The sequence below is a fragment of the Apis mellifera genome, linkage group LG9, assembly GCF_003254395.2.
Source record: "Apis mellifera strain DH4 linkage group LG9, Amel_HAv3.1, whole genome shotgun sequence".
NCBI classification, from domain to species: domain Eukaryota; kingdom Metazoa; phylum Arthropoda; class Insecta; order Hymenoptera; family Apidae; genus Apis; species Apis mellifera.
In genome coordinates, this window is record NC_037646.1 from 7,167,046 (window position 1) to 7,194,240 (window position 27,195).

At 35.8% G+C, this 27,195-nt stretch overlaps 1 protein-coding gene across 4 annotated transcripts in view; it reads left to right on the top strand.

Moving 5' to 3' along the window:
* Positions 1-1,629: 1,629 nt before the first annotated feature.
* NLG-5 (neuroligin 5) overlaps positions 1,630-27,195 on the top strand; it is a 223,498-nt gene continuing 197,932 nt past the window's right edge. For 3 of the 4 annotated variants that reach the window (XM_016913850.2, XM_006561563.3, XM_006561565.3), the window contains exon 1: positions 1,630-3,634. The gene's annotated coding sequence lies outside the window, so the exon portion shown is untranslated. The remainder of the gene's footprint in view (positions 3,635-27,195) is intronic. The other variant, XM_006561564.3, reaches the window with a different exon arrangement.

Here is a 27,195-nt window from a genome sequence, read left to right on the forward strand (position 1 = left end):
GGCCGATTTCACGCTGTTTCACGCTTTCTTTCTTGCTCGTTCAACGTGTTTTATCGTTAATTTCGCACGGTTGTTTAAATAAATTTTGCGGGGAAACGGGTGGAGATAAGGCGGAGCAATTTTCGGCAACTTTTTACATCCTTTTTCGTTTTAGGTTGGGATGTGGTTTGGTTTATAAGGATGTGGAGAAAGAAGGGGATTGTAACGAAAGTTTTCGTTGTATCATCGAAAGAAAAAAAGAAATTCAATTTCGAAATCGTTATTGATGCGGATTGAAGGAGAATGTTTTGTCAAGTTTGTATATTTCTTTTATCGGTTTAGGGATTGGTTTCAGGGTGCGAGAAGAAGTAATGGAAGTTTTTCGAAAGTTTTTATGTGTTATTGGGAGGGGAAAAAGTTCGAGATCGTTGTCGATGTGGATTAAACGGAATATCGTAATACGTATCTTTTTTTATTTCGTGGTAAGGATTGATTTAAGAAGAAGATTGTATTTAAGAAGAGAAGTTTTTGAGAATTTTATTGTTATTAAAAAAATATTTTTTTTTAGAAAGATCGTTAAAAGGAATATTTTCTTAACTTTATACCTTTTTTTATTTTATTTTAACGGATTCAAGAACGTGAAGAATTTTAAAGAAATCTCCGAGAGCAATTTTATGCATTATTGAAAAAAATGTGAAATCTTGAGTATTTTTATTTAACCTTACATTTTTTCCTTTTTTTTATATTTTTAATAGCGATTTGATGTAAAGGAGTTGCGAAAAAAGTTTTTATTAGAGTTTTTATTATGACGTTATTGAAAAGAAAAAAATTGAGTTTATTTCAGCAATAGTGATTTTATTAAAGTCGTTTTTGAGAATTATTTAATGGGTTTGATGCGGATTGAAGAGGATTTTGTTAGAGCTGGATATAGTGGAGTGGTAGATAGTGATGATAATGGTCGAGGCATTAAGCTGAATCAGTGGGAAAACTATTGACACTGGCGCAACTAGGGAAGTAATTCCAAAGCTGTGTTACGATTGCGTATACGGCACTTCAGATGTACACAGGATGGATATGAAATTTGATACGCAATTCCCTCCCCAAATTCATCCCTACTAACTAAACTTGTATTTAATATTGCGTTAATCTTTCGCGAAGAAGTCTCTCCTTAACTTCAATTCCTTCTACCGTGTTCACTTTCAAACTCTTCATAAACACAACTATCGACCAAACTATCTATCCCCCCCCTATACTATAAATCTCTCCACACCGTACGACACCTATCGAGAAACCTACCTTGCCCCTCGTATAACGAAAAAAAAAAAAAAAAAGAGAAAAGAAAAAAAATCCACCTCGATACCACTCCATCCCCTTTCGTATCACCTTTCTCCCTGTTCTCCCGACTACGAACCACATCCCCTCCCCTTCACCCCAAACCATCCAACCGTCCAACTTCTCCACGCGTGTACAACGCGCGACGAGGGTCGTCCTCGGCGCGTGTACGCGCGAGCATAAGCCGCGTTATGTCGGCGAGTCTAACGGACGTACCGACGGACTTCGGATCGATCGTGGGCGGAGGGGTGCGCTGGTCGGTGGGGCAGGTGGCGCGCTCGAGGGGGGAGGGGGGGGAGGAAGGGGAAGGAAAGTGGAGAGCGGCGGGATGAAGAAGGACGGAGATCCTTGGGGGCCGTTGCGCCGTCGCAACGGCCAGGACCGTCGTCGTCGGGACCAGGCGAGGCTTCGTGGGGCGAGACGGATCTCCTACCCCGATTTCCACTCCGCCACCCGCACGATTTTCCCCTCCTCGCGCTTCCCCTTTTCCAGCCGCCCCTGTGTTCTCGTGTGTCGCGTTCCACAGTCACTTCATTCTTTCCCCCCTCCCCCCTGTGTTTTCGTCCCCTCGTACCTGTTAGCCCCCATACGCGTTCTAACCCCTCCACTCCTCCTCCATCCCTCTCCGTTCCACCCACCAGTCGGTATATCCTCCCTTCTCCTCTATCTCTCTTCTCTCCCCTTCTCGTCCTTTCTACGCACGGGGATATCTTGCCTGTCTCGTCTTTCTCCTTCGTCGCTCTCGCCAGACTCGCGCACCCTTCGTCCTCGTCCCTCCTCGTCGAAATTCGCCCGATCGCCGCTTCCTGTCCCTCTCTCCGCTCCATCTCTCTCTCTCTCTCTCGGCCAACCCTCCCCTCCCCCACGGTCTCGCTGGCGCGCCGCTGGCAGCCCTGCAAAAACAAGCATACGGCGATCCCCAGTAGCACCCTGGTACACAGACCGGGCCAGAACGTGAGGCCGCGTGGCCCTGCCGGCAGGTGTAACGCGCCACGTTATCCTCTCTCGCGTTCTGCTGCGTGACGACACGTGCGCCATCGAGAATTATCTCTCCGTCTCTCTTCCCACCCCCGTTTCTTCGAGATCCCAAGTTTTTCCCAAGTGATTGTTATACACGGTCGGTTCCTCGAGGAGAGAGGAGAGAGGAGGAGAGGTTTCGTGCGTCGAGATGTTGAAAATGGAAACGTGGCGGAACTCGGGGTTGATGGTTGGTGGCCGTGGTGCGACGTGATACGGACGAATCTCGTCGGGTTTCGAGTGTGCCACGATGAAGAACTCGTGACTGGACATTGACGGGTGGTGTGTGGTTCTCGAACGAAGATGGAACTGGATGGAAGCTGGTGCGTTTGTCGTGTTCGGTGAGAAGCCTGGTGCCTAATGGAAGAGTACGTCTACGCGTGTCCGTTTCGAGATACTGTACGTTTATCGAGAATATTTATTGTTTTATCGGGTGTAAAGGAGAGTGCGATGCTTCGTTCGATCTTCGTATTCGAATTTTTATGTTGAATATCATCATCTTCGCGTGAATTTGTTACGAGAAGATACCTTAAAGAGTACGTATCGAAGGATAATCTCATTCTTAAAAATCTATCGAAGAAATATTTATATACTCGATTGGAACGAAGGAAAATATTTATTTAATCCAGTGTAAATTATTTATTTCCGAATCTACGAAATCAACAAAATATTTCTTACGATAATTGTAAATTGTTTAAAGAAGAACTTAAAGGATCAGCTTTAAAGAAAATTTTCAAGAATCCAATCCTTTCCAAAATAAAATCTCAAATCTATCATCCGTACCAACCAACTAACCATCGCAAATTGAAGAACGCTTTAAGGAAGAATAATCGATCTTTTTAATCATCCACCCATCTCCACGTTGCATCCCTTTTTCTTCAAAATCATCATCCCTATCCACTAAGGATTAATCCTCCGCAAAAGTGTACACGTGTTCGTCGCTAAAGTTGACGCGTGTGGATCTCGAGCAGTTATTCAGTTGATCGAAACCGGATTGGATGTTATTTTGGTATCGAGGATCACGCAGGTCAGGGTGGATTTAAGTGGCGTGGATAAACGTGTTTCGTTTCAGTTGGCCGACGAACGTCGCGAGCTACGGTTCGAGGGAAGGGAACGAGGAGGAGGAAGAGGAGGAGAGGTTGTGGTGTGTGTACGTGCGTGCTTGTGCGATTTGTTTACATCTGGGGCCAGTGTGGTAAGAGGGGAGGAAGTGGCGGTGATTTCTGTAAGTGAATTAAGGGTGCCAATCTCGTTTTGGACGAATGGAGGAACTCGGTGGACGAGGATTCGTGGAGATGCTTCGCTGGTAAGTTTGCCAGAATTTCCGGATGGTTGATTGGTGTGCGAGATTGATGATTAATTTGAGGATACGATGCGTGGATTATGTGTGTGACGAGGTTAGAATTGGTTTGTGTTTAGAATATGGATTAAGAGAAATTGGGAAATTATATTAAATATTTGATGATTTGAGAAAGGTGTTTATAGGATTATATAGAAAAATTTGGAAATTTTGATATAGAAGTAAAAATTTTATATTGTAATTGAGTATAATATTTTTTTTTATTTTTGGAATTGATAGAAAATTTGTTTTGAAAATTTTTACCGTTTTTTTTTTTTTTTACATATATTTTTTTTATATTTCGGAGGATCGTTTGATTGATTTTATAAAACGAAATATTTTTTGATACACGAATATTTTTTGATAGTTAATTGACTGTGAACGAATATCATGATTTGAAAAACAAGTTTCGATTGCAAATAACTCAGTTTCGAAATTCAATAAATTTTTTCACCTATAGAGAAAAAGAACAAGCCATATTGTATATACTGGTAACGTTTTACGCGAATTTTTGTAATATTATCTATTCATTTGATAAATTTTCTTCAAAATCAAATTTTATCGTCCGCCAATTTTTCGATGTAAAAATATAAAGCAACAATAATACAATTTTTAAGTTTCATATTTCCATTTTCAATTATTTAATAAATATTTATTATTACGCATTAAAAAATTCTCATCAATTTTTCTCATCAATTTTTTGTCAATTTTCATTTTCAAAACTATTCAACCACGAATAATTCTCGTTCGAGGCTAACGATCATATTTCATCCCGATGTGTACCAAAATCTATTCTGCCTTACTTGCGCAACTAGACCAATTTTAATTAATTATATTATATTACGTTATTCATCGCAACTAATTCGTAATAATTTCACGTGCAACGATGTATCAACAATCGTAATTAATATTATTAAAACTGATACCGTTCCATAGAAATTAATCATTTACGATGGTCGTGTGACACAATTTGCTCGATCCCATTCAATTATTTAAAATTAGTGGGAAAACTTCGTCGTGTTGCAAACAATTCCAATTAAATCGATATTCATCAAAACGTGCATTCTTGATAGGACTAAACTTTGCGATTTGCAAATATTTGTTTATGGTTATTTAAACGCTATGCGTGTATAATATCGGAAAATTGACAATTCAAACGATTTTAAGATTTAAAATACGAAATGCTTTTTTTCGTTGAATTGTATGTAATAATCATTTCGACTATTCACTTCGTAGATATTATGATAGTTTTTCACTTTTGAAATGTAAAATCGTTTTTGTTGCGCGCTGAAAGCGTCGTGTTTTTTAGAAAGATGAAGAATGAAAACGTTTTTTAAAGAGAAACGTTTTTGAAATAAAATTGCTTTGTTAGTTTCATTTATTCATTCATTTTTTGTTACTTTTTTTGGTACTAACATTAGAATAGTTGAAATAAAAGTTTCTGAAAGAGAAATAAATTCTGAAGAAAAATACATTTATATATATATTTTGTCAACGAATAATATAATAATAATTAAAAAACTATTTTCTTAAAAATTTTCCTATCTGATTCTTCTTACTAGTTTAATAAAAATAAATAATTTTAAAAAGAGAAAAGGAGAGAGAGAAGCGCGCAATTTTATAAATAGAACGATCTTTTTGAAATTGCAAATTATCTTCGTCTCTTTCCTACCAATAATCCGAAAGAAAACGCAGGGTGATAATATTATTTACCAGCAGATATGCCGATCTTCCAATATTCTCGAATACTTGCTGCCTCCCAATTTTATCCTCCATTTCTATTGGCTTCTTCTCCAAGTTTTCTTGGACGTTTGGAATCGATTCGTCTCGCGATTGATCGACAACAGAGTGCTTTTTACGATGGATACGATAAAGGAAAAGTCATATTCTTCTCTATTATTCTTTCGATTTTGGCGAATGGAACATGTAGAAGATAGTGAATCGTATCAAGGATATGCGATTTCCAACTTTTTACATCTCGTTTCGAGCAGCGTGGAAAGTGAAGTGTAGCATTTTTGCAAAAAATTCGCGAGTATTTCTTTTTTTATTTTACGCGATTTTATTTATTTCCTCTTTTATTTTTTAATTTTCGTTTCTTTCCTTTCAGATATCACGACTTACAACTTGTTGCATTACATTAGTTCGATTAAATCGATACTTAACAATTTATTAAATGTTATTGAAACAATAATTTTGACGAATTTTCCAAAAGAATTAAATTTCAATTTCGTTCCCACTTCGACGATTATTATTGTTCGCCAAAGAATAATATATAAATTTTAATACTGGCCTGTAGAAACTAATTAAATTAGCGAACAATAGTACGTTGTATTATCGACGGTATATACATTAAATTATTGATGAAAATTTCTCGAATCTGCAATCAGCACCAAATCAAATATATACTATTTATAGAATGGAATAGTTATTGAAAAATAATACGAAAGAAAATAATATAAGAAGAATTATCAGTATTCAAAAATTGCAATTTTTTTCACTAAAATTTCGAAAAAAACATTATCATGATGCGACACTAGTGCCACGTGATTATTACCATCTAAAAACATTCCAATATTAAATCATTAATGATCGCGTTTTAATAATTAAAATTAAAAAAAGAAAAGAAAAAAAAGAATCGAAACTGCAAAATATTATTGAACACCGTTCAATTTAAATATTACCATAAAAAATTCGAAATTAAACGTGCACATTTACCAGAGACAAGTCGGATGTTAAAAATCTCGATTATCTTAAAATTCGAAAAAGCGAGAAAGAAAGTCGGTCGACTGGCTTCGAATCGATCTGATCGGTCGGTCGATCGGAAAAACTGGCCGGCTGGACATTTAAGTTCGTTCAGAATACGCGCCGTGTTTCTGAATACGAGCAACTCAATTTCCGTGGCTGCTTATCGATTGAGCGTATCCGTTCTGCTCCGTTTTATTCCGCTCACACAGCCGTCCGTTACATACAATATATTCCTCTTTGGAATTATCGCGGCTTCAAAACAAGACTGGTCTTAATAAATCCAGGTGAGAAACCGATTGCGCTCCGAATCGAAGCTCGCAATATTAGAAACTCGAAATTCAATTGGAAGTTTCATTTAGAATCGGTGACGTCGATCCTTCCTTTTTATTTTTCTTTCTTTTTTTTAATATATCGATTATTTCATGATTATTAATATAATTATTCAATTCTTTAACAATTAAATGATTTGAGTTGATCGATTTGGCTTTTTAATGATAAATAAGAAAATTATTTAATTGAATACTTCGGAAATATTATTAATCCTTTAGATAGATAGTAATTTAATTTCGATTTAAAATTTCTTTTTAGAAAGAAATTCAACGAATGAAATTTATATAATATTCGAATCTTGAAATCGACAAGCATGTTTTTCTTACCGATCTGATTTATATTTCTGGCAATTATTCTCCTTCAATTTTTTGGAGGAAGGAGGAAGGAAGGCTCGTTAGACAGATTTAAACGACGACGTTTGCCGCGTCGAGAGAAGCACGTGGCGTGTCTGGCGGTTGACATCGGAAGAAGAGCGCGATATATCAAGTTCTGGCTTAATTAGGGAACACTCGATCCCATGGAAAACGGTTGAAACGGTTCACGTGCGACGATAGAGCGAAAAGCTGACTCGCGCCACTGCTGTCAGTAGTCGTGCTCCACTCTCGAAGGAAATTGGCCGCGAGATTTCGAGGTGTGACACGGCTCAACTTCCCTTTTGTCCACCCATCGACGCAATTTCTGTTAAGAATCGCTTCTGCCAATTTTTCTTTTGAAAAATTTTGAAGAGAAGGAAAGACACAGAAAGTGATCGTTTCGTGGATCGATGAAAGAAGATTTGAGATGAATTTATAGAGAAACGCATATTGATGAAGATTTCTCCCTGAAATTTTTCTTTGTCTCATTTATACTCGTCGATTTTCGTGACGAATAAAATTAGAAACAAGTTGATAAAGGTTCTTGGAATTTTGGAAATTTTGGAATTTTGATTCGAGATACACAAGAAAATTTGCATTTAATCATTTCTTTCTTATTTCAAGGATCGTTAAAAAACGAACGTAAAACGAGATTTGTAGAGATTGTTCTAGGATTAAAATGAAATTAATAGGAAATTATCGAAAAACAAGGAAGATCGACACACGTTTGTCCATGTAATTAATTCGATAGTTCATATCGTCTCGCGCAAAAGGGACTAATTCGTACACGATAAATCTTGATTGAGCATAATTAAATCGATAATTATGGTAATTAGATCACGTGTATACGGTTTATTATTCTCCGTTTAATCGGTATGCACGAATCAACCATACAAATCGAACATATAAATCGAGGAATAATTGTGTAAGGGACGCTCGATACGAATAGTGTCCAATTCAATTTTGAATCTTGTTAAAAAATTCATGAAATTGAATTTGCCTTGTCGATATCGATTCGATCCCCTTATTGTTTTATAATGTTTCTTATTAAAATCCTTAAAGATTAAGAATGCATTATCGATCAATGATTGAAAAAAAAATATAAAATGAAGTTAATAAAATAATATGTTCAGAATATATCATCGTCGCTCATCCAAGTACTTCATAAAAAAATAAATTAGCTCGATAAAATACAAATAAAACGAGTTGATATTCAATATTTCCAATGCGTTGTCCGAATCATGAATACATAAAAATACCTCATATAGAAAAATTTTGAAACTCGACCGAAAAAAAAATCGATCATCAATTCGACAATTTCGAAAAATTCCAAATGAAAGTACCATAACACCAATCGCTTCTATATTTTCAAACCTTTCCATCCCAATATTATCACCTCAACGAGATAAAAAAAGGAAAAAAAAATTTCTACCGTCATCGACAATTTTCCAAAAAAAAAAAAAAAAAGAAAAGAATTCCAAATTATTCCGCCTCGAATTATGGAACGAAGGATAGAACTACGCCATCAGCGGTGAAAGTTTCAAGAAAGCCCAATTTCCTCGTCACCCCCTTCCCTCTTCCAAAAATTCCCTCTGAATTCTCTCCCAGCCAGCGTGAAACCACCCCCGAAAGGAATCAACGAACACCCCATTTACGCGCGCGGGAATCGTTTCCTCCTCATCCTTGGTGAAATTCACCAGGTGTCGTGTCGATGAGTAGAGACAAAAAGAGAGAGAGAAGAAAAAACTGGTCCATTCCTTGTTTCCGGGGTTGCTTTCAGCGCGATCAAAATGGATCCTGGACGTGGAGGAACGGCTGAGGGGAAACATCAGGTGGTGAGTTTATGCGAGATAATTTCCACGGAGGAAAGTGGAAAGTGGGCATTCGTCAGTGTCATGAACGAGAGGAGGGGGAAAGGAAGGTGTGCGATAAACGTCGATGTCGACGGGAAATTGGTCGAGTTTCGAGAGGAGAAGATGTGGAATGGAAGAATTGTGGGGAAGGAATTGCGAGAAATTATATTTTTTTGATCCTGTATATTCGATATTAATTAGATTAGTGTAATATTATTATTTATGGGATTAAGATATATATTGAGGAATTTATTGAATTTTGAATGAAGAGGAAGATATTAAAATTGAGCAGAATCGATTGTTTTTTAAGTAAGGATGCAAGAAAGATGCGATCATGATTTTTCGAATATATTCATTACATAAAATGATATCCAATAATGGAGATGGATTACATAATTAATTGTCCCCTAGGTTTTTACGTGTTTCAGTGTATGTATTCGAACAATTGATCGTTTAAAAAAATAATTCATAAGTAATTATACAATTATTTTGATAGCAGAAGTTTGTTAATAATAGATGCTAATCAATAATCATCAATAATCATCAATAATCAAACATATTCGCTCACTTTCAAAATTTTTATCAAATTTCAAAGAATCCTTGGATGAACTCTTTTTTCCCTCGCAATTTGCTCCAACGAGAAAATTCGACCACTCCTTTTACTTTCCTCGATCGAATCTTTAAATTTATCCCGATTTATCCCGAGATCCTGAACAGGTTTGTTGTTAAACATCGTTGAACCCCTCCCTTCTCATGATTGAAACCAGCCATTGTGTTATTAAAAGGTTCGAAAACACTCGCGACACGATCCCAACCGTATATTCAAACGTTGCCTCGAATCCCTTCCACCTCCATGAGTGCGTTTCCCTCGGCCAATGTTCGACAAAGGGTGAGAAAAATGGGGATTACAAATTGCAGCGATCTCTGGCTATGGGCTCGCCCCGTTCCCAGAAATGGAAGGGAAATTGATTTTTTATCGGTGGGTGAATAACCACGTTTCCATGGAATTCTGTTGGTGTTGTCGGTTTTGCGAAATAGGGGGTGGGTATTGTTACCTTTTTCCTCCCCCCTTTGGGGTGGTGGTAGGGGAAATTGCGTTAGGGGATATTTTAGAGTCACGAAGGCTATTAAACCGAGATTTATCATGGGCGGAATGTTTACAATTTTCAAGTAGGGACTCGATTCGATTTCTATTCTTCGTTTCCATTTCCTTTCGAATCTCGATCCGAAACATTCAGAAATTTTTTTGTGTTTCGTCTATCTAATTCTTACATGTTTATCTTATTCTTGTTGCAGTTCTATGCATGTATCCATGTGTTATTTAAATATATCCTAGAATTTGTATTAAATTTTTAAATAATTCAAATAAACCTGATGAAACTCTTGGATTTATGAATATGATTTTAAAAATATCTCATCATTTAATATAAAGAGAAATGAAAAGCAAGGATGTATCAAAACAAAGATGGAAAATAAGGAAGAAAAAAATCTAACGAGGATGAAAACATTCTGAAGCAAGAATTTTTCCACGTGAACAACCGTGGGAGAGGATAAACGACGATAAGTGAGAAAAAGAAGAGAAGGAAGAAGGAAGAAATCGCTCGAAGATCCCACAAATTTATCCAAAATCCCGCGCAATCATAAAAGACGTATTAAAACGTATTTTCGAGCACGCTTAATCCCGAGGAAGGAAATTCTGTCACGCGATAAATATCGTCGGGACAGCTCGAAATCGACGTCTCGACAGGTGGCCCTTGGCCTCTCGTTAAACCAATTTTCTTTTTTTTTTTTTTCTTCCCCTCGTTTTTCGTTGCTCCCCAATTAAGAGGAGGCAGTTCCACGCGATGGCCGCGCTTAATTCCTTCCATCCAAGGGGCGGCCGAGGGTAAATGCTTGGAAAGACGCGCGTTTAACCGCAGAAATTTCACCAACGGGGTTGGATTTCGTTGGCTAACAACGTGACTCGGGTTGGATGCACCATGTCCATTGGATAAACGCGAAATAGAATTTTCTTCGAATGGAATTCCACGAGAAATTATTTTATTTGAACATTTGAGGGTGAGATTGCGATACAGAGTTTCCCTTATAAGAATACGTTTTTTTTTTTTTTTTTTTTTTAAATTTTGAGAACGTTCTTTTCTTAATTCGTTTTTTTTATTGATTTTAGTTAAACGAAATTTATATAATTTATTTATGTGGGTAATTTTATGTTGCTGTTTTTAACATACAGTGATAGATCACATATATGGAATAGAGTTATATATTACATTGGCAATTATCGTGTGATTTGATTTTTAGAATTTTTTTAAGAAGAGAATTTTATAAATAGGAATAAATCGATCAGATCGATCAAAAAATTGTTGATAGTCATTGTAAAAATAAAATACATCATTTCGTATTCTATTCATAAATTTGGATATTGTAAGATTATTTATTTTATGTAGCTTGTAATTACATTGACGCCACTTCTATGCAAGTCAATGGCCAATAATTTCGAACTACGCAGCTGTAAATTTCACAACTATTAGTCAATTTCGAACGTTATAATAGCCTGTAACTCTTAGAACCCCGCCGCGTAGAACCCGAAACTTTGCGACTCTTGAACCTATAACCCTAAACATCATAACTCTCTCTCAATCCCGCGACCTTTGAACTTGCAAACTTCCGAGTCCAGAAACTTTGTTCTTCAAACATGGGCTTCTATTATACATCGACCCACCTGGTCGAGTAGAAATTCCAACCATCCCAGCCAACCCTATTGTGTTGGGATAAATTAGCGTTATATCAGATTCTGATCTGTCCGCTAGAAATTCTATCCAATGCTAGCCAACACGTCAGAATCCAATCCGTGTATCCGAAGGGGAGATAAGCTTAATGAGATAGAAATCTGTTCGGATTCTATTCGCTGAGTAATTTCTATTGTTCCACTCTAACAAATAAATTATCAGATTGATGATCTATAGCTATAGATGAGTGAAAAAAATCATTCGATCGATCCATAATTTCAGGTTGAATAATCATCCAATCCAATCGATCCATCCATTTTCTACGATTATGTCGAATGTTTGTGATATGGAATAGCGTGCTAGAGAATTAGAAATTTTAATCAGCCTAATACAACAATGTATCGTAGAATTTTGAAAATATTGGTGTTTGATGTACTTGATGGAGTAGAAATCCTATCCCATTGTGAAGACTCGGTGAATCAAGTCTGTGTCCATATTGGGTGTATTCGATGAAGTACAAATTTCGATCAATGCGACCGTTTCTATTGTTTCGAAAATATCGATTCCACGTTGAAATTTGGATCTACTAGGCCGAGTAGAAATCGCATTCAATCGATTCAATTAATTTTGGGAGCGACTTCACATTTCGGTTCCACTCAACTAGTGGAGCACAAATTCAAACTTAATCACATGTAATTAATGGGACGAGTAATTAAAGGAACGAAGTTGAATCCGCAACTTGTCAGATTTTAATTATTTAACAAAGAAGAAAACTAGCTTCGTTCCAGTAAGCAACGATTCACGTACTTTCGAAGTTTTATTTTTGTAACGACGACTTAAAATTTATTATAATACAATTGTGAATAATCTCGATTGAAATTCAAAGAAAAAATTACAATTATTCAAGAACATTAATATAAAAAATTCGAAATTAAATATCCATTTAACGAAACATTATAAATGTACAACTTAACGAAATCAAAGTAATCAACGAAGTAAGCTAATTAAATACGTTGAATAAAGTCGATGCAAATCGTATTTTTGACTCGTGTGCAGGGGAAAAAATTGCTACACTTCGATAATGACTGGTGAAATTTCGCAAGTATTTTATAATGACAACTTAAGGTTGCGTGCTGCAATATTCAAGCCGCAATTTCTGTAAAAGCACCAGGCTCACGATATCGCGTTACCCGGTTGCGATCGCTCGGTTGCTGATGGTGTTTCATTATCGAGTTTCAGATAGAGTGATATTTCAAGGATATTATCGCCATAAATTAAGGCTTGTTCTCTTCATAGTTTCAAATTTTTCCCGTTATTTTCTTGGAGGGATCCGTTTCGATGGAGGATAGGCGAGGAGTGTCGAATTGGAAGATTGTTCCCTTCCTTCTTCCCCTTGAAAATTATGAAGTGTAAAGTACAAAGCATGAGGTAAAAGTGCAAGCAATGATGATATAATAAATCAATGATAACGAAATACAGAAGAAGAATAAGTGCATTTTCCTTTTTCTTTTTCTAAGAAATTGGATGGAAGAGGAGAAAGTAGAATAATAGTATAAGATATAACAATCGTAAATAACTTGTTTGAAGGTTTAGATTAAAATTTATCGAAAGATTTTAACACATATTCTACCAATAAATATTCCAAACTCTTTATTGCTCCTTAATATCAATCCAGCATAGATATGAAGAGCCTTTCGATACACATAAAATTCCCATAACTCAAACCATCGCACTTTCATCGCTATACCATAAGAGAAAAAGATACATTTCCTCGAACATCGATGAACCAAACTCACTCCAACTACATACACTCTCTAACATTCACAGCATCCAAGATACCTTGGATATATATGATATACCTAAAATTTTTACAATCCAAAACCATCGAACGTCATATTTTCACTATCGTGCCACGAAAAAAAAAAACATTTCCTCCTCGAACATCGATGAACCAAACTCCAATTACATACACTCTCTAACATTCACAGCATCCAAGATACCTAAAATTTTTACAATCCAAAACCATCGAATGTCATATTTTCACTATCGTACCACGAAAAAAAAAAAACATTTCCTCCTCGAACATCGATGAACCAAACTCCAATTACATACACTCTCTAACATTCACAGCATCCAAGATACCTAAAATTTCTACAATCCAAAACCATCGAACGTCATATTTCCACTATCGTGCCACGAAAAAAAAAAACATTTCCTCTTCGAACACCAATAAAACCAAGTCGAAACTCGCACACTCTTGCATCCAGAGCACCCAACGAGAGTCGCAATAATAGATGTCCCCCTCCAGCGACGTTGAAGACACTTTGGGCGCGCGTAAAAAGTCTTTGGCCGGCGAGTTACGAAGATAGCATCGGCGAGGAGAATATAATTGAACGGTGTAAAGGGGGTTCCGCGTTCGCAAAGGACGTACGTAGCAGATAGAGAGGGAAGAGATTCTATTCCCTTTTAGAAAGGGGCACGAAAACGATGTTGCTCTCGAAAAAAGCCGGGCCGAGTGGCAACCTCGACGACGACGACGACGACGATAATGATTTATTAATAAGGCCGGGATGGACGGGACAAGTATAAGATCTCAAAGGGGTGGAGAAAAAGCCTGTCTCCTTCCCCTCTTGCACGCGCCGCGCTTCTTCTCCACGAGTAAAGTCTTGTCTTCTTTGTGCCCCGGTCGCTGCCACGTTTCCTTTCCTTTCCTTTTTTTTTCTTTTCTTTTTTTTTTTTTTTCACCGCGACGACACGGCGCACTAGGTCGATGGAACATAGGATGGTGGCGAGCGCCGAACGAAAGAGGGCGAGGAACGCCCCGGGCCCTCGCTCCACCATCCTCGCTAGACATCTTGTACAAACGCGGTTAACTTGGTATTTGTTGACCCTATGATAATGCGAATAATCCCTATCACTGTCTCTTAGAAATATATTGTGTGATACGAGTTATAGTTAGTATTTTTTTTTTTTTTTTTTTTGTGATAGAATAGTTTGTGATTATGGTTTGAAACATATAATTTTTGGTACATCGTTGAGAATTGGAAAGAGATTGTTTCGTATTGTCACTTCATTTTTTGGATGATGGAGAAAGGTGTTAGAGATTAAACTGTTTTTGGAAAAGGAGTTGTTCTTTTTTATTTAAAATGAATTTTTAGATTAGAATGAAGTTTTTATTTCTCGATATATATTTTATTATAACTTTATAACGTAAAGAAATTTTTACGAAGTGTCGATCAATAACAATTCAGCCTCTAAATGATTTTATCCTTCTAATTTCAATCAAATCCTTCGGATTAAAATATTAAACACCGTGGATAAATTTTTCCTGATTTTGAAATACAAAAGTTGGCTGTGTGCAGTTACGCTTCGGCATAACAAAGACTTTTAATAAAGAGGCACACGTTAGAAGTCGGCCTCTCTCTCTCTCTCTCTCTTTCTCTCTCGTCACAGCAACCTCGTTTTTCACAACTAATTGACTCGCGCCACTTCGCTTTTAATTACCTCGATTCAGTCCCTCTTTTTCGTTGTAAACATCGTGCATGCCACCCTGGCCCTCCTTCCTCTCGAATTAAATGGTGTTCTGCGTAAGAACAAAGGGATTGAATGCACGGATAATTATGATCGTCGAAAGATCGTGATCAGAAATTTTAATTTCCTTGACACAGGATCGAAATTCTACTCTCTTCGTTTAGGAAAAATTCTAGAAAGTTTCTTTCGAATTTATAATAACGTTATTACGTGCTTTTATGGACGTGAATTTAAAACGATTTACTTGGAAATTTTGTTACTGTAACTTTTTGTTACTTTCTTTTTACAATTCTATTAAAAATTTTTATTCGCTCGAAATCGATCCGTGTTACTAACAATTCGCTGGATTAATTAATTCATGAATTTCAATTTGCGAAAAAAAAAATGAATCGTAAATATACATTTTTGTATAAAATAAATGGATTAAAACGATTCCATTCGATCATTCATCCATTCGTCCGATCGCTAATGTAATTAAACGCGATTAATTAATATAAAGAGTCGAATAGAAAACGTTAAAGATGATTGAAAACGCGATGAGTAATAATAAATAACAATTTAATTTTTGGGGAATCGAAATTCTCGAATTTCCCCCCTCTATTTCTAAAGAATTCCAAATCTTAAAATCTCGATCGAATGATATCTAATCACTTGCTCCGTCATTTCCGCGTTCATCAAATTTTCATGAAAATTCGTACTCCATCAAACCCGACAACATTAATGCACGATAATGCATGGAAACTATGCGTCTAAATTGAGTCTGAATCGACGATATTGATGCATGCGATAATAAATAGCGCAATAGAATGATAATTACGATAATCGAAAATCTGATGAGAAATATTCTCAACAAATTCCTTTCCAATTTCTATTCTACACTTCTCGTTCTCGTTCTCCCAACATTTGTCCAACAATTTTTCACTAATTATAGGCCGTCGATGATATTAATATAAGAGGATTATTAAAAACCATTTGTGTTCACGCGTGAAATAATTGGCCTATCGAAAATAGGGATAACACGGCCCCACGGTGCTCGTCATGCATGCTTAAAAAGCTAAATTTAAACACGCCACCAAGCGGAAAATGCAGCTTTTCCATTGATCGATAACACCCTAGCACGGATAAAACAGATACATCCAATTTATTTTGAAAAACTAATTTTAATTTTAATTTGAATTCTTTTTATTTATTTTTTTTTTAAACTTCGATTCAGATGCGTTCTTGTTGGTGCTTGAAAGATTAAAATATTAAAAAAAAAAAGGGATTAACGTGTTTATTTGCATATAAGGATGAAAATATTTTATCGGTGGGAAAAGGCTCGTTCCAACGGAACAATAACCGTGCGACATCACGTGAGAAAGTGAGTCAAGAATTGCTAAAAATTGTTGCCCTCTTCGAGTCGAGGCTCGCTAAAAGCTGTATTGATCTGGTTAATAATTAGTCTCTCTAGTATGCGAGAAGTCTTTCAGCCTAGTGCACTCTTATTCCACTTTTGAAAAACAACGTTCCACCACTTTAAGAATTATTTGCAATATTTCAAGTTGGATAATCAAAAATAAAATATAAATGCATTAGATAATAAATTGATTGTATTTAAATATTCCAGAGTACAATTTTTAACGATATAAAATATATAAACATCAAATAATCGATTTTTTCAATTTTATAAAAAGAAAAGAAAGGAAAAAAGCGAAAATTCGATTGACAATTGGCAATATTCAAACCTGATCTCCAATCATCTCGATAAAAGACTTCCAATATATTCACACTGACTGTCGCCATATTTTCTTCTTTCCCCTCGTATAAATCAAAGAAGAAGAGAACGGAAGAGGATTTTATTTTTTTTTTTTTTTCAGTTTCGATATCGTATCTTCGAATCGAAATCTCGAAACAAATTCCCAGCGTTTTGATACACCTGAGTATTTGCGAAATTCGTGGAAGTTGGCACTCTCAAGATGGCACCGAGGGGACATTGTTCTTCGAGAGTTCGTCTTATTTCCATCTCCAACTTACACGCCGAGTTGATCTCCCACAGTATTTTACGATCGATTGGAACGAGTTTGGAGACGAAGACGGAGACCAGGGAAATCTTGTCACTGGGAATAATCTGAAACAAGGAAATATTAATGTAAAATTGTATTTTTTAATCTCGTGTAATATTGAAATTGTTATTTTTAATTAATTCGAAGTCTTGTTAATTTTGTATCGGAAGAAGAGATATATATCCATTCATGTTACTTCATTTATTATGGAAATCAGGAATTCTTTTATATTTCTACACAATTAGAAAAAATATCACAATTTCATAATTAAAAAAATTTGCAACTCGATCTCTTAATTAAAAGAAAATAAAAATCATTAAATTATCTTTAATCTTTTCAAGACATATTAAACAATTTTTCGAAAACTACTTTTGTGACTATTTTTCGAAAGAAAATTCACGTAAATTCGGAAAATAGATATGTAATTTAAAGAATTAAGAAAAGAAGAAGAAGAAAAAAAGTAAAAAATTCTCTGTCAATCATGAAACGGGGAATAAAAAAATGGAAATTAAATAGTACGGCTAAGATAATGAAGTCTGTTTTAATATGCGGTGACGAATATATATATATATGCAAAGGATATGGAAGATACAATGAATAAAATAAAGTGTTTCTTGAACAAACGGAAATTAATTAGCAAAAATACACGAGTGCCATGGCCAGGAATACAAAATGAACAACGAAGCTGGAGGACATTGATAACGTGGCAGCCTCTCTTGCGTCGTGTGCAATTAAATCATATGGATGAAAATAAATTTAAACGATTCATGTTACGTGATTAAACGCATCATCGATGGAGGAGGAACAAAAAAAAAAAAAAAAAGAGCAAATTTCGAACGATGGATGAATCGATGATGGAAAATTTCTCATTTTCATTTTCGCCCGTCTTGTATCGTTTATTTTCGGATTAACGAATTGTTTATTCAAGGAAATTTAATCGTGCGCTTAGTTAGGCGAGTATCGAGAATTGTGGAAAGTTTCATTAGTCTGTGGTGGTAAGTAACAGGCTACAGTGGTCGATTAAGTAACATTAGTGCGATAATCGAGTAAGTTGGACGTAGAGGAATTGTGTTCCATTGTTGAACACGAATTACGAATGTATCATAGGTTAGACTGTAAAAATTTGACTGTGAAATTTTCGAAAAATTCTTTTCGACGTTAAAACATAATTTAAAAATCAAAGAATAAAAATTTCAAAAGCTACGATCAATTCCGTATATTTTAATATACACGTTATTAGAAAAATCTTTCCCTTCTGTCCGAAATTAATCGTGAATTAAGATTAAAAGTACATACAGATAGAGGTAATTTTGATTATAAGCGAGGATAAGCGAGATTAATTTATATATAAGTCGAATCACGAGGGGGAAATATCGACACGCGTTTACCGGTGAAAAGCACGAGGGTATATCACGCAAGACACGACCCCCTATTATAACGATGGTCCGATGTGACGTCCGGTAATTCGAGTGTCCATTCTCTCTGTGAAATCCGAGCCCCATTGTTCGCCACGTCAATGCGGAAATGAGCTTATGATACCGACTGATCACTTTTTCCCTCACAGGATATGCACTTTAATATGCACTTTCTGGGTCGATTAAAAATTTTTATCGCGCAAGGTATTTTCTTCTTCCCTCTCGTGTTTTTGCTCCCTTTGAATAAATTGTATCTTGTTTAACATTGAAAAATGTATCTATGCTTCTCTTCTCGAAATTTTCCAATTTTTACGCACGATAAATTTTGTATGTTTTATTCCGTTATACAATGAACGATATAAAATATATAATTAATATTATATTAATATATTCGTTGCTTTCACAAATATTAACCACTTATTGTTAATTTCATATACATTTTTCGTAATGACAACATTCAAGTTCAGCGAAACGAAGATATAGTTGATAAAAAAATTACAAGAAGAAAACTAAGATAAATGAAAATTGTAAAAAAAAATTTCTGGTATCCTTTATGCGATATTTAATTGAATATTTCAACTTTATACTTTGCGAGCAACCCTCGAAGAAAGTTCTTCCAAACGTTTCGCTCGGTGAAAAAGCGCGAAAAAGCGGCGGAAATATTCGGCAGAAGTAGAACAATCGATTCGTTGCCGCTGATACCGCAAATTGAGTTCATCTACCGCCACTTCCGGATCGTTCTCCGCCAAAGGAAACGCTCGAATTACGAATGCTCTTGCGAACCATCGTCCCAGAAGTAACTTTCGCGAATCGAATAAGATTTTCACTCGATTTCCGGCCTTGTTGTTAAGATATTTGTTTCGCAATAAGATGGTTCAAGGTATCGTCCATCTTTTCCAATCCGAAATTTCGAAAAGCTTTTCGAATCTCTTCTTTTTTTTTTTCTTCCCAAAATTATAGAAAAATTAAAATAATGTAAATTCAATAAATTAAAATAATATCTATGCGTCATCGTTATTTTTGTACATTATCGGTCCTTTTATCTAGATTTAACTGCGATTCAATCATACATTGAATCGTATATTTTGAGAATTTGAAATCATATCATATTCTTCGTTTCGAACGATCGAAATTTATTTTATATTCCTCGATTTTACACGTAAAATCCGCATCACGATCGCGCCACTCGTCACAATACAACCTGTACAATAATCACGCTAAAACCCTCTCTCTCTACGACCGATCTCTACATCATTCAAATCTGTCCATCATATTGAAAATCATTTTCCAGAAAATCGGATCGTATCATCGTATCATCGAAACCTGTTCGTCAAAAATCTTCGAAAAATTCGTCGAGAAACATCGAGAGAGGAAAAGAATATGAAAAAAGAGAGAGAGAAAGAGAGAAAAGAAAAACAATTAAAAATTAACGAGCCAATCCGAAAATGTAATTAGCTTGAAGGGATTTTAATATCTTCTATATGTGTGTACACGTATCTTACTGGGGAGGAAATTGGCATAATAAAACGAAGGCGTGGGTAAAAGTGAAGCTGACACGATGCTAGTTCTGTAGGACGATTAGGAGAACAAAGGAGGGGGCGAGGGGGGGCTTATCTGGCGGGCAAAATGTCAATTAACACCGAATCAATGGGGGATTTAAAGGATCGATTGACAATGGAAAAGATGGATTCTGTGCCAGGATGTTTCGAACTCGCACCACGTCCCGCTTTTTTATGGCCGTTCGTTAGCAGAGTTGCCTGCCTACGCCCGAGTTAAAGCTAGGTGAATTCTTTTCTTGATTTCTTTTTGTTGTTTTTCTTTTTTTTTTTTTTCTTTGTCTTTGGTGCTCTTTGTTCCTTTCACTGTTCGCCTTTTCTTCCCTTTCTGTTATTCCGTTCCTTTGGAACTGTTTCGTCTTTTGTCTCGTTTCTTCTTTTCTTTTATTTTCTTGTTTTTTCTTTTTTTTTTCGAAAAGCCTCGTTTCTCCTTTTTTTCCTTTTATTACTTTATTTTTCTTTTCTTTTCAATACATTCATTTTCTCGTTTTCTTTTTTTTCTCATATCTTTATCTCTTCTCTTTTTATCTCTTTAATTTTTTCATCTTTTCTTCCTCTATTTTCTATGCTTTTTTTCTTCACTTTTTCTTTTCTTAACCTTTCTCTTACTCTTTTTCTCGTTTTCCTGTCTTTTATACCTGATCTTCTTTTAACTTTTTCTAAAATTATTCTCAATTTTATCCTCGAATGATTCGTGGAGTAATGATGGTTAGAATTCAAATGTAGTTGTAGAACTATGAACATTATGACTGGTTCAGATTCATTCGAATTAGAATAATTATAACAATAATGTTGGCACTAATTGAAATAATTGAAACTAGTTGAAGTTTCTTTGAATGTTGAAGTGAAACTATTTATCTAAAATTTAATGAAAATTCTAGAATAATAACATATCGTGTTGTTGATTACAATATAAAATATTTCTTAAATATAATATTTCTCTTATGTTGCAAAATTATAATGGGAGAGATTTTAGAAGTAGAAAGAATAAGTAGAATTACGATGAGGAGGAGGATGTTGCAAATGATTAAATTAGCTCTTCTAGCTAGTTAAAGTTGCGTTTTCTCCAGACTTAATGTTAATTAAGGTTAGAATGAATTATTGTTTAACAGGAAGTTTCGGAAATGTAGAAACATAGCGTTCTAAATGAATTTAAATTGCTTTAAAGGATTTATTGCGCTGAGAAATATTTTATTCTACTTATGTTATTTTCTAAACGAATAATATTCCATCTAATAAATATAATTTAATCTGTAACATGAAATAATAAAATTCTTTTTCCAACGACGATATAATTGTCATTTAAAAGAATTTGAGTTAATCAATACAATGTATTAAAAATGTATAATACTAAGGACTAAGTGGAAGATATGTATTTCGTGCACTTCGTTAATTAGAATACTCATTTACTCGCGAACTATACCTTTCAGTCCATTGATGCTTCTCTTTGATGTGGTGGCCATCCTTGCAGTCGCCACCAAGGATTTCTCTTTGAAATTCCTGTTATAATACCGTTAACTCTAGAGTAATAATCGATTAACGTATAGGATGTCTCATTGTATTCGATGAATAATGAAATTAAAATCTGTTATAATATACAATTATAATATAAGTAAAATATTTAGTTCGCAATTCTTTTTTCTCTTTTTTTTTTTTTTATTAAATTAATCAAATCTTTCGTTATTATCACGACAAAAAATTATTAGAATCTCCACCATTTTGCAATCGTTCTATGTGCCATCCACTTTGCGTATTTCAAACTTTACCACATCTTTTCCACACGTAACTCGGAGTATTATTTTTTCTATTCATTTCAAAAATGAATCATTTATCAAAAATCAAAAGGAAACACTTCGAAAATAATTCCATCTCGCGTGTTTCGAACTTCATCGCGCCTTTTCCACGCATCTCAAAGTATTATTTCCTGAATTTTTATTCGTTTCTGGAATGAATCATTTATCGTGTCAAAAATCAAAAGGAATGTTCCAACACAAGAGAATTGGAATTAATCTTCTCGGCAAGACAACGGGCTCATCTTCGAGAAGGTATCCTCGTGTATCGTTCGTTCCCTATGCAATAAAATAATTTTAATTGCAAATACTCAACGCGGTCGCGTCCTATGAAATTTAAATGGGACAATTAGCCTCCGTATTACGTTTTTCTTTTTCTTCACGGTACAAGAACGTTTCTTCTCGCCCTAGAGAACGTATACCTAGAGAACACGCCGCATTAATTATTCATATCAGTTGCACGCCTGAGGATAACGCTCATCCCTTTTTCTTCCTTTCCTCTCTTCTTTTTCCCTCGCCTCTCTATTTCGTCCTTTACGGGATCCGGACCCTATTTCTCTTCTTGCATAGTATATTTCTCAACGGAGATTCTTCCATAAACGGACACTTTTGACAAAGATGATCTTTCGAGGAATTCCAACGATTCGAATAAAGAACTTTCTATCTTGAAAATATTTATCACGGTGAAATTGGAACTCAAAACGAAGAAGAGTGTGCATAAAATGTAAAAATATAATTCGAGATTACAAAGAAAAAGAGCGTATCGTATATTTGCAAAAAAAAAAGAAAAGAAAAGAAAGGAAATTTTTGTATTGTATCGTTCGAAAAAAGTCGACGATATTAAGTTTGCAGAAAGAGTTCGGTGAAGGAGTAGCCGGAATAACCACTTAACGTGAAAAATATGAGATAGAGGAAAAGAAACGAGGAAGGTACATGAACGTCTGTCGTTCCCTAATTGCACGGTTCAAAGGCTCTCCTTCTAATTTCGAGCTTACGTCCCGGAGAAACGCTCGATATGGAAGTAATAAGGAGCTTATGGATCGGTAAGTCTTCGGTTACAAAAGCCGTATCGATCAAACGGAGAGAGAAAAAGTGAGGGAGGGGGATTCGTCTGATTCTTGGAAGTGATTCAATTTTCGAGTAACCCGGATATTCTTCCCCCTCGAAGGAAAATATGGTAACTTCGATGCAAGAAACGAACAGATTCTAGGAATATTGATGAATGGGGTGTGAAGGGGTGTTTCGTATTCACAATTGTGTTGGAGAATATGACGAGGACGATTTTCAATGCGAAAGTCGAATGAAACCTTTCTTTTTTTTTTTTTTTTTTTTAAAGAAACAAATAATAGATTTTATAAATGCATCGATAAACAATTAAATTATCTGGTGTTTGTATATCTGTAAAAATTATAATTGTCTCAATTTATTCGTCTCTTTAACATATTGTTCTACATAATTTCTCCAAAAATTTATACCACTTCACTCATTTTTATTTCACTCGCAAGTATTCTCAAGAAGTTTCGTGGAATAAATAACTTGGATTTTCTGTCTTATCTTTTCTTAAAAAGCCATCAATCACCTTCATTGGATCAGAAACAACTCGAAAATAAAAAAAAGGAGCAACCAAGAAAAACGTTCGCGACTTAATTAAACGTTCTCATCAAAGATCGACCGATACTAAACTACGAATCGACGAACTGGAATTTAACGTTCTTCCTCTATACTTTTAAAGCTTCCCAAAGATCCGGGATTCTGATCTCTTCAGAGCTTTAGAGACGGGTAAACAAGGAGCAAGAACCAGAAAAGAGTCCATCCATCTGACTAAATATCCCGCCAATTCGCTTCAAATTTCAACTCGTTCACTCTCCTTCACTCTACTTCTCTTTCTTTGATCCAAAAAGATGCAAAAAGATGCCTTCAACGTGACTAATCTTCGTCCTCTTTTTCTTTTTTATATATATATTTTTTTTCTTACGTTTATAGAAATCGAAATTTCTTCTCCTTCTCCTTCATTTATTCTCTCTCCATTTCTCAAAGCTCGTTCCTTCTCGACTTATCTTCCTTCAAATCGGGCAACGAGACACTTTCACCGGAAGAAGATGGATCCTATCTTCGTGTTCCGCAAGATTTCCTTACATCCGGTCGTGGAAGCACAGCCCATTCCTGTCATCCACCCTAGCTGAAATCTCCTCCCCTGTTTTCCAAAGCAATTTCTCTCTTTCTCTCTCTCTCTCTCTTTCTCTCTCTCTCTCTCTCTCTCCCTTTAAACAGGAGCCGTCCTAAAAGCGGGGCCGTCGCCCCTGGCTGCTTTTTCGCGGGCCACCCCCCCTCTAATTGACCCAGTTCGCCGGATAAGTATCTTCATCGCGCGGACGATATGGAAAGTTGACTTTCCGGGCTCTTTCCTGTTTTCTTGCTGCTCGTGGGGTTAGATAGAGGGGTGGAATTGTTTTTTTTTTGTATGCAGATACGGAGAGAGATATTGTTGGATTTACGATTTTCAGGATTTTTGGGGTAATTTAATGAGCGTAAATTTTCAAAGGGAAGAGTGTCAATATTTTTTCTTTTTTTTCGTACGATGAGAATTCATGTGACGAGATGGAATTGGATTTAGAATAATTGGCTTTTAGGATTATTAGCTTTTTGAAATAACTTAATGAGCTTAAATTTTCAAAACTTTACAAGAATACGATGAATATTAATATAGAAATATCAACATTGTGTTTGAAATTGTTAGAATTATAAAATTCAAAATTCAGAAATTTCCATGGCTCTAAAAATCAATTAATTTGCTTTTTTGTAATTTTTCTTTAAAAATTATTTACGATTAATTGGTTCACTTACTTCATATCATATAATTATATCCATTTATTCTATCATTATTACTTTTCAATAAATATTTATAGACACGACAATGTATTACACGCGACAGATCGAGAACGAGTTTCCCACGATAATTAATTCTCGTGAAATTCGTAGATCGCGGCCTCTAGTTTTGCGACTAGGTTGAAACGAGGGAGGGAGACGGGGAGGGAGGGAGAAGGGGAGGGGAAAGAGAATAATTCGTTTGCTTTTGAAACCGACGTGGCTTTTCCCCGTGGCCCGGTCCGTAACGAAGGGTTAAGTAAAGTAATAACCGAGTAATCGTTTAACCCGTGGTGTGCGAGTACACCAGGGAGCGCGGGAGAAGAGAATGGAGACGAGGCGAGGGGATCCGACGACGTCTCAACCGCTGTTCCATCCGCGGAGGAAACACGAGTCTAACGAGGTGAATCGCATCCCGCGAATATTAGAATGCAAATTAACGAGGACGTGTAACGATGAAGGTTTAAATCATTTTTGTTCAACGTTCTTTCGCTCGAATCTTTAAATATTTCCCTGTTATTCCCGTTTATGGGAATACAACTTTATTTAAACTGATATTTTTAATCGGATTTCTACCAGAGAAGGTATCGTTGAATAATAAAAACTAATTTTATATTTTATATTTCAAATTAATCTTTCACGAGTGATCCAACGATTCACAGATACCTTAATTTGAATCCTTCCCTCCTCAAAAAAAAAAGAAAATCAATCTCACACGAATTCGAAACTATTCCAATCAAATTCCTCTCAAAAAAAAAAAAAAAAAAAATCGTTTCTGACAACCCACCATAACAAACTCGATTTCCCCGAAGAACATTCAAAGAAAATCCATCCCTCGACGATTGATTCGAGGAAGCTTCCTCTTTAAGCTCGTTGACGCCGGATCCTCTGGGTTTCCCCCCTCTCCCTTCGGGAAGAGACAAAAGCGAAGGAAGAGGCGTCCTGCCTATATCGATCGAACAAGGTACACCCCAGACGAGAGAAATTCTCGAAGCTGACCCTGATCGATAGCTCCACCGTCTCCTCCTCCTCTTCCTCGCTGTGTTTTCTTCCTTCCATGCCTTCCCCTCGGATTTATTCCTCTTCTCTTCCTTCCACCCTCTCCCTTCCCTGAAAACCCAGCCCAAGTTTTTTCGAGTCGCGACAAAGCTTGGAAACGTTGGGCCGGGATTACGCGACCCTCCCCTTCGGGATTAGAGAGCGTGGATTTATCGAGATGTTTCGTGAGTTGGGCCGGTTGTATGTACGTATAGTGTGGGTGTGGGTTTTGGAGTACAGGTATTTTTGGCCGCATTATTGATTAATCGCGCGTGAAACTATTACTTGTGTTTGGCGTTTGTTTTTGGGGGCCGTGCTCGGATTTTCTCATCGGGAGATAAACTGTTCCGAGTCGATCTCGACTTCACGCGAGACTTGATAATCCTTTCGAAACTGGTGGGATGAACGTGGCCCGATGCCAACGAAGATATAATTAAAAGAAATTTGATTATTTGTGATTATTGATTTGTTCGATGCAGGATAAAATTTGAATATGCTGGCTTTCGGGCTTTGCGGAGATGAAGTGTTTCGATTTTAAGTGTTAGGATGCGATTTAATTCTTTCGAATGGGATGAATTTTCACGGGTGAAAATATTGGATAATTAGAAGAAATTTATTAGATAATTTTGTAATTATATAATTGACAATTATTGTCAGTAGAATTGCGGATATTCGATGCAAGATAAAATTTGAATATGCTGGTTTTTGGATCTCGCGGAGACAAAGTGAGATGTGATTTAATCCTTTTGATGGGATGTTGCTATGTAACTTTTAAAAAGGCAAAAAGATTGGATATGGTGTAATTAAAACAAATATATGATTGAGAAATAGATTGCGGATGTTTGATGTAAAATAAAATTTGAATATGAACAGGAATGAAGTTCAAAGAGAGATTATTTCGTGTAAAAATGATCGTGTGCATTCGTTGCTGAAAGAAAAACTCATCTCGAAAGGATTAAGAAGTAAGATGTTGTCGTTATACACCGATATTAAAATATATTACGATAAAAGAATTGAAATAGAGTTATTTGCGAAATATCGAAAATTTATTTTTAAATTTAACGAAACGCCGTTGCAAGTATTCTGAATACAATTTCTCTGACAAAAAAAAAAATCATTTTTAATAATATTTTCAAACTTCAGAGAAACTTTCCAATCTCCCTCTGATATTTCATTTTTTTTTTTTATACCAATCTCCTACCTCGACATAATCCATCGAACGAATCTCCCCCTCCAAGTAAAATAATTCAATTATAAAAAAAAAAAAAGAAAGGAAAAGGAGGG